The sequence below is a fragment of the Anopheles cruzii genome, chromosome 3, assembly GCF_943734635.1.
Source record: "Anopheles cruzii chromosome 3, idAnoCruzAS_RS32_06, whole genome shotgun sequence".
Lineage (NCBI taxonomy): Eukaryota > Metazoa > Arthropoda > Insecta > Diptera > Culicidae > Anopheles > Anopheles cruzii.
Genome location: NC_069145.1, coordinates 59,681,951 through 59,689,495, shown reverse-complemented (window position 1 = coordinate 59,689,495; position 7,545 = coordinate 59,681,951). Strand labels below are relative to the sequence as shown.

The 7,545-nt window shown below is 45.0% G+C and overlaps 1 pseudogene; it reads right to left on the bottom strand.

Moving 5' to 3' along the window:
* Nucleotides 1-5,104: 5,104 nt before the first annotated feature.
* Nucleotides 5,105-5,934, bottom strand: LOC128270704 (ficolin-1-like; annotated as a pseudogene).
* Between the last annotated feature and the right edge of the window lie 1,611 nt (nucleotides 5,935-7,545).

Below are 7,545 nucleotides of genomic sequence, written 5' to 3'. Positions count from 1 at the left end.
TAGTTGGCTGGTTTGCCCGGTCCGGGCCGGAGTACCAGGCAACATCACCGAAGGCAGTTCGCGTGTTAGTACGTGATGGCTTAACGATTTGCCGAGCCTTTCGAGCCTCCCGGACACCCGGATCCGGCAAGTACCGAAGCGAGGCAAAGCTGGAAGCCAACCGGAATGAGCGCTGGAGCTACTTGCGACAGTGACGTACGTATATGATAAACTTTGTTTCCGGCGCTCATCGTGGCATGTGTCGCATGGAACGAAAGGATCGCGATGCCGTGAGCTATCGCACTCGGTTCGCGCAAAGCTAATGTCACCTCATTAGGTTTGGAAGTTTGAATTTTTCGCCCACCCGTGTATTATTAGCGGTAGTTACCTGTTTCTGGTTTGTTTTTTGTTCCGTCGCGAATGCCTCTGGCGAATGCGCTACATTAGCGCCTGTCGGTAGCGCATTTGATTAGGCGATGTCGTTGTTGGGCGATTTTTTGTTCGCGTTTCCGTTTCGGCTTTCATTTGCCAATGGTTTCGCGGCGAAGGTTATTTTTGCTTATGAAGGCAAATGGCGGCTTTTTGCGTTTACAGGCCACGCGTTGTGGTGCTCGCGCAACAGGAAATATGGCACCCACGCCCGGCCCGGACGTTGTTGAAAAATTCATTAATAAACAGCAATCTCAATAGAATGGCCAAACGGCCTGAGTGCCGAGAGAAAAGAAAGTTAATCAACGAATACCTTTGGCAGTGGCAAAATGTGTTTCATGTTCGAGCGCACTTTTCGAATTCCCGGAGCTACCGGATCGGTTTCCGGACGGTTTCGCCCGTTATTCGCCTATTGTTGCTGTACGTCACTCGACTTCGACAGACAGATATGGCACGGCGTACTTCCCGGAAGCCCTGAGCCCAGTGTGCCCCCCCCACCCCCCCGGGCTGGTTCCTGGCGCTGCGAGTCGAGGTGTCTGTACTTTGAGGAGCATCAAAGACAGATAGAGAAAGAGAGAGAAAAAAGGAAAAACGATGCGATGCTAAACTCCCATCATAATTAGAGGAAAACGATCGCTGCTAAGCCTGGGCCGGGGCCGGGCAAAGCAATTGGTCACGTTCCATCCCGCCTGGGGGCAATTAAAGGAGGAAATGAACAGGGCACCCACCCACCCCCTCACAGTCGGTCCGTGTCACGCAGACCGGGACGGCGTTCGCTACTGCCCGGAGCGTGTCCCGGAGGCGTGGAACGGTGGCCCCGGGCCGTACAATCGAATCGCTCCCGAGGCGGACGGACGACACCTGCAGTGAAATCGATCGCCATTTCGCCGGACACCGGACCCGTTCCGTGCTGGGAAATCATCAGCCCGGAGAAATTAGTATTTCATTACTGAAACAAGTCATAACTTAGACTCGAGGACCGTCTCCCTTCGTGTGTGTGGTGTCCGAAAAGTGCCGAAAGTTGTGGCACTCATCCGGTGGTGTGGTGTGTGTGTTTTGGTTTCATCTCTTTATTCAAATGGTGGTGTGACGGTTTTAGGACCGTTCGTCACCAGAACACTATCGATCTGCACTTTAATTTGTGATCGGACAGTATTTTTTTCATGTCCCCCACAAGCGCCTGAATATGAACCTCAGGCTCGCCGGAATAGAATGGGAAATCGGTCGAGCGTTTATTCCTCTTCATTTAAAGATTCTGTTCGGACGGATAATTTATTCCTCCTACGGGAGCAAAGATTGCCGGGCTACAATGTCGCTCGATGTCGAACTTCAAAACTGCTGCAAACACTGGCTGGTGGCAGTCGGAATGCGTTTAATTAATTTAAATCATTCGTAATTCGTGCGGCCGTTCTGGTGGGTTTCTTTGCTTGTGAATCTTTAATGTTTTTTCTTGTGCGTGAACCATTTCTGTGAGGTCGATTCGCCTCTGAAATGAATTTGGTTTGAAGGTTGCCGGGTTTGGAATGTTTGCAATCTGCAGACTGTTTCAAGCAGCGAGGTGGGTCAGCGACTGTGTCGACCTTTTGGTTCAACGATGAATCAATATTTAAAGCAAAGAATTATTTCATGCACGTCAAGTTGAGAATGCTCAATTGAAACTTGTTTAAATATACAGTTTTTATTTATTTATTTATTTAAAGAAACAGTCAACGGGCAACTTAGCCTAATTGACAATAAAAACTTAACCTAGCACTTAGAACTAAAACTAATCAAACTGACGAAACGCAACGACCAAGCTGGTAACCGATATTTAGCGGAAAACACAGCCGACAGTAACAAGGACGAAACGTTTACCATGAAGACATGAAAGCAAAAACATCACGACACTGATCGAGGGATATATTAAAGTCAAGAAACGACGAGAAGTTGTTATAAGTACGACATACTAGGTGCGTGCGTTGAGAATCGGAATTTTAAAAAGATGGCTGTACCTGCCGATTGGGACTTCCCAGTTTTGCTGTTCATTCATCATTACCTTGTTTAGACAACAGGTAAATGATTTCAGGTCGAAAAAAAAAATTATTTCGGTGTGCAACCCATCATTGAAAGGGTTAAAGTATGTCAACTTTTGTGCCTGAAAATGACGTTTTGCGGGGATTATTATTTTTTTGCTCCTCTTGAAGAAAACTGCTTCAGAATCGCACCAAATGCTTGTCGGGACTTGTGTTTGGAAGATCGCAGTGCTTTAAGTGGTTTTAAAAAAAATCAAAATGGCGGTTTTGACTTTACAAAAAAAAGCGTCCAAGGACTCCAAAAAACGAACTTTCTGATCGGACAGAAATGTGTGGTGTTTCACAAGCTACTAAAACCTGATGGAAACGTTAATTCCGATCGCTACTGACAACACATGATCAATTTGAACCATGCATTGATCGAAAAATGACCAAAATGCAATTCTAGTGGGTTTCGATGGGGGCGCCTGGTGGCCCGTGGAATCAAGCACTAGGCGCCCAAAAAACAAAACTGTTTCAGGATACTATCAAATCACTTGGATGGGAGTTGCTATCCCTCCCCGCGTTATTCACCAGACTTGGTTCATTCCGAATATCATTCATTTTCATCGATGGGACACGTATTGGCTGAGCAGCCCTTCGTTTTTCTACGAGGAAGTCGAAAAGGGATGACTAATTAATTTACTTAATAAGTCGAAGTATTCTTTCGTCTGGGAATCCATGATTTAGCAGAGAGATAGGAGAAATGTATAGCTAGCGATGGCACATACTTTGAATAAAATAGAAAATCGGATAAAAGTTTTATAATCGTTTTTTGTTTTTAAAAACAGTCCGTTTCTTAGCCTCAATTTGATCAATTTTGCAATAAAGAATCTGCTTTTCTCACGTTTCCAATGAAAAAAACACACCACGTGAGTTTGCTCGCTAATGCTCATTTAAGGAAAAATAATTTCACTGAAATGGCCTAACAAGCCCCGGAATCGTGCACAGTGTGCCGGAGGTCAATTGAATTGCAACAAGCCTTCTCGAAGTGTGCTGTCGGGGGTGCTTGTAATTCTATGTTATGGACCCGCCACGGCCAGGAGTTCAAGTGCTCTAGTGCGCGGAAGGATATTATCGCATCTCGGCGTGGCATCGTTGCCGTTGCATAAGCCATTAGCATAATTCTCCTTCATGCACCGTCTCAGCGGCGGGCGCTTTCGTGCCGTATCTGAATTAGGCGTGCAAATATGAACATGATGCATTGTGCCCCGTAACGCACAGTGGGCTCGCAGCAGTTGGCCAGACGTTCAAAATGTCGCGGCGAATTGTTCGGTTAATTTAGCTAATATTATTGTAGTTATAAGAAGCTTGTCCGATTTACGGACCTTTCCAGCAAAGCTTGCAAATCAGTGCGGAATGCTTCGGTAAGGTGTATAAAATACGCACAAAATGAACCCGTCCAGGCTATTTTCCCGCTGTGCTTTCGTCGACTGCAACCGTCGTCGACGGTTGGGATAAGGTTTTAGTCACAAAAGCCAACACCACCTGCCACTGTCACGGTGACACTGTACGTCGGATGCAGTATCGGGCGGTGTAGAAAGCGATTTTACGCCGCCCTCTGTGCATACACAGATCTCGTCCGTGGCCTATGTAAACCGGAAAGCTGGTTTGGGCTTTATTGGGTTTTCATTTAAAACTATGGCGCGCACCTTTGGGCACCGCCTTTTGCCCATTATCCTGCGCCAACTGCACCGGCCAAAAGCTTCCTTTCGGCAAAGCGAGCATAGTCTGCGCTCGGTTACTTTTTTGAAGAGGTCCCCGCCTTCCCCCGCGGCGGTAGTGTTCGCGCTTTTCTCCCATTTTCGCTTTATTTAATTTCCATTTGATTTTATTTATTCACTTAGCTTTCCATTTGGTATTCAAATTTTGATTTGCATCCTTGCACTGCCTGACTGGCTAGCTGGCAGGCAGGTTCTAGGTTCTAGTGCTATTGTCATGCACGCTGTTGCGTTTTGGTGTATGTCTGTTGATAGCGTATTTTGGAAGTGCAGGAAAATTGTAATTGTGGCACCTCTCCGTGCCTCGTGATGAACAGGAAGCGAATATTTTCTTAAACCTTAGCAGAAGGGAGTCATTCTATTCTATCTACGTCATGACGTGCCGTACGTCGTTTTGATAGTGATTTTGAAACGCTTCAAGCAACACGACGGTGATGATGTGGGCCACAATCTGAGTCGAGCTCGAACTATAAATCGTAGCAATATTTTCCATCATACAAAACGATTTTTTTAATCTTTCAAGAACGGACCGAGCCGTATTTATGAACAAAACGATTGTTCTAAAGCGAAAATATCGAAATTATTTTATAGAACTATAGTGATGGAAGTAGTCGCTGCTCGGGTTAACATTTCCGGACCAGGCAAATCGTACGTTACGGACGTAGCAGATGCTATTCTGATTTGACGTTTGGCGCTTAAGGTCTTCTCCTTTTTGGCCACGTTTAATCGTGCATTTTCAAACTGTAAGATGATTATTTCGAGTCTTCGAGACGTACGTTGACCTTTTGGAAGGTTTTCCTGCCTTAGTAGAGAATGGATAACGCACAGCTGATCCTGAGCGAATAGACAATAGAGTTCATTTTGGTCGGATCATCATTCTTGAAAAGCTCAGTCCTTCATAGGAATCGCTGAAGTCGTGCCAGTTCATCGATTATGATCTACTATGTTCTTGTATGGCCCGTTCAAATTGGAGTACGATAGCAGTTTGTACCACCAGGCACCCTTCATGAAATGCAGCACAATTTCCTATATTGTCATTATCACGATCGTACGTCGTGAATTTCATATTCTTGTGTATGACAGAGAATCGCCTGCAGTTCCGTTGTACGCTCCAAGTGTTTTCAGATTGTATTGTTCGGTTTCATTGCCGATCTCGAATGCTGCGTAGAGTGCAAATTTATAATTCCCCTTAAAGTCTCTCAGCTCAACCATCAGTTCATGGGGTCGCCCCGATGTCAGCTGATATAGTCGTTCCAGTCCGATCCAGAACTCTTCTCAATGTCACCAAAACCATTCCGATACTCGGTCCAGTTGCGATAGAAGTTTAGCGATCCATCGAATCGGTGCTGTATCACCAACCAGATGCCTCCACCCTTCATATCCCGGTGACAGTACGCCATAAAAGGGTTGCTTTCATCGGTCGCCTGGATAATATATACCCCAGACTGTGCATTCCGAATGTCACTGCACGAGCGATAGGGTACATATGAACGAAGATTGGTCTTCATTGCAGTATGCGTAGCTTGTAGCGCAAAGATCTGCCATGATCGGTCCTGTAGGAGAGTAAAGTTGCGTCCAACATCATCCTCCAATTGACGCATCGAATCTAAATTGTTCTGCACGGCCCTCTTAATGTCGACCAGGCTTTTATCGCTGTTATTTTGGCATTGCGCAGCCTCTTCCCGCTGCTTGGCCCATTCGCTCTTTAGTTCCCGAACACTTGACTGCATGTAGTCTAGCTTTGCCATGAGCATCTCGAAAGCAAATCCAGATAATCTAGAAGAACATGGTTTAGCAAACGCAGTTTCGTTGTAAATCGCGACACCCGATCTAGCACTGCTGACGATGCACAAGAACACTATCCATGCTAGAGGCACCATGTTTCCGAAAGACACTTCACGACACTACGCAACTACGACACTCTGCTGGCTTATAGTTTCCAAAATACAGAAATGAGCTCAAGCGTCCAAAATTCGTTTTATATAGGAGTGAAAATCACGTGAGAATCTTCTTCGTCTTCGTCATTCGTCTTCGTCTACTGAACCGCAAAAGTAAGCGTTAACATGGTGTTGGTTGAAATCGCGATAACGTAGTTGCTGTGAGCAACTTGATTTACCATCAAATTCTATGGTTCATAAATCACCTCACCTTATCGCCAATTTAGGTGAAAAGAGAATCTTCATTACATAGCTAAATAATGATATGACACTGTAATGTGTTTGTCAAACAGCGAACTTTGGGGTGATGTACACTTTTTCAATGGGTGGAACAAGTTTGCTGATTACTTAGACTTGGACTGTGTTCTACTTTCAGTTTGAACAATGAGTAATGAACAAAAAGTGCGCACTCTTAACCCGTTATTCAGTCACATTAAGGCTTTTCATCACCGACCATTAATATCGTATCTTGTCAAAAGCAAAACGTACGAGAGCAGCAACATAAAATGAAGTTGCCGAAATAACTTACGATGCGATGTTTGTTTTTCTATAAAAAAAGTTATCCACACTGGTTAGTTACCAGAACCAGAATCTCTCGAGGGTGCTAATGCATACGGAAAGCCGGAAGTTTCTTGTGCATGCAGCAAAGAACAACGAAGCAAAGGCCGGAAGCTTGAGTACAGTTTTTTTACTACCTTCCATTTCCGACACTTTCTCTAAACCGGGAAGGGCACAGAGAGCATTACGACGACAATGATGTCGCAAAGGCGCAAGTCGCTACGAACCATTGAAGGCGCCATAAAATGCTATTAAAACCTCGTTAATTTTTCATACCCATTCTCGTAGGTCAGACAAGTTTGCGAGGTGGCAGGAAGCTTCTAATGAAAAATATGCTTGGCTCGAAAGCCGCATACACACAAAAACTGGTGCTTAAATGGAAGGCGTATTTGGGGTAGTGTTTTAATAATCCGGATTTTGTTTTTTAATCCAACAAATATTGCTTAGTGTACTGGTTACGTAATACATCAACTAACATTGATCGACATCCACTAATACGTCGTACTGAACCGTATGTGAAAGTCATCTTTAGCTTAGGCTTTATTGGGTTTTTTTAATTTAAAACTATGGCGCGCACCTTTGGGCACCGCCTTTTGCCCATTATCCTGCGCCAACTGCACCGGTCAAAAGCTTCCGTTCGGCAAAGCGACCAAAGTCTGCGCTCGGTTACTTTTTTGAAGGACTCCCTGCCTTCCCCCGCGGCGGTAGTGTTCGCGCTTTTCTCCCATTTTCGCTTTATTTAATTTCCATTTGATTTTATTTATTCACTTAGCTTTCCATTTGGTATTCAAATTTTGATTTGCTTCCTTGCGCTGCCTGACTGGCTTGGCTGGCAGGCAGGTTCTAGGTTCTAGTGTGCTATTGTCATGC